We start from the raw sequence: 1,473 nt of genomic DNA on the forward strand, positions 1-1,473 counted from the left end.
AAAGCAATGAGGCCTAGCAGAAGTAGTTGGCATGGTCATTTTCTTTGTTTCAAAATAGAGGTTCAAAACACTTGTGTAAGTTGGTGAAAACACGTCTTTCTTCTATCAAATTGGCACTCAGATTGAAGATATTTCTTTAAAGGAAGTAGTTAAAGTTATATAGTGAACATATAAGACAGTCAAATTGTGGGATTGATCGTAAAACAGAACATGACCTACAAGCCCAATATATTGGTAGCTCATCCAAGTAGGAAAAGGAGCTCGCCAATATATCGGCTGCTCGGAGACAAAGAGTTAATAAGTAAGCTTACTGGTGCTGCCTTTACAGTAAATGCTTAGTTTAAGTCAGTTTAAAACAATGAACAAAATACTTAATTGAGTGACTCTGGAAACAAAGTGGGTCAGGTGAATTAGGGATACTGCTTCTACCTGCACCATGGTGAATATCATTTCTCAGCTATTTTACGTGTGGTACACTGTTAGCCAGCACATTAAAAGTTGACTAACATAATTTATTGTAATTTAAATGAGCTAGCACTAAGGTTGACCCCATTAGGTGAGGTTAACAAGTATCACATTTAGATTAAAATAAAACCTAGTATATTACTGGTAAAGGTCCTGTGGTTATTAAAAGCTGTGGGGCAGCAATGAATGTTTATCCCAACATAACCATGTATCCAGGGCCTCTTGGGAAATATCCTGGTGGTTCAGCCTGCCTCTGATTATACCTTTTTTTAAATCTGCATACAGTAGGCTTCCTCATGGTTATGTTCACTCACTTTATGTACTTCTGTTAGCAATACAATTTTATAATTGCTTAGAGGGCAAACCAAGGCTGAGATAGCTTTGGGTGAGTAGAGGTAAGTACCTATGAGAAATACATTTTCAGTATAAGAAAATGTTAACATATATCTTCTCTGCATCCACTGTGGTACAATATTCATTAACCTTTTTCCATTATCTATGGCAGCTGTGTGTGGATAGATACTTAAGATGCCATTTTACACAGGGTATTTAGATTTTCTTCTACATTGTAATGGGGCCAGCAGTGGATGCATTTTGAGCAGGCCACATTTCTCTGGCCTTTTTGTTGTTTTTTTTGTGTGTAGTCGATTTTAGAAGTCTGTAATATATTATTCATTCAGCTTGTATACCAGAAGCATTAGATAGTTTTTCTTCTGTTCCCAACTTTATAGTGTAGATTCTTGTTAAAAATTATAATAATAGGGATAAGGTAATGTATTCCAAACTAAAATATACTTCAAAGAGGTACCACAGCTTTTGGATTTTGAGTCTTAACCTCTCACACCAGTGGGTCATGTGAGAAGATACTATTTAATAAACACAGTGGAGTAAAGATACTATAATGTGACAGTATTTTATAAACACAGTGGAGTAAAGATACTATAATGTGACACTATTTAATAAACACAGTGGAGTAAAGATACTATAATGTGACACTATTTTATAAAC

The 1,473-nt window shown here is 35.1% G+C and overlaps 1 protein-coding gene across 4 annotated transcripts in view; it reads left to right on the forward strand.

Moving 5' to 3' along the window:
• LOC106473222 (beta-1,4-N-acetylgalactosaminyltransferase bre-4-like) overlaps window positions 1–1,473 on the forward strand; it is a 14,212-nt gene that overhangs the window by 6,092 nt on the left and 6,647 nt on the right. The window lies entirely within an intron of this gene.

This window comes from Limulus polyphemus, unplaced genomic scaffold (genome assembly GCF_000517525.1).
Source record: "Limulus polyphemus unplaced genomic scaffold, Limulus_polyphemus-2.1.2 Scaffold5985, whole genome shotgun sequence".
Classification (NCBI taxonomy): Eukaryota; Metazoa; Arthropoda; class Merostomata; order Xiphosura; family Limulidae; genus Limulus; species Limulus polyphemus.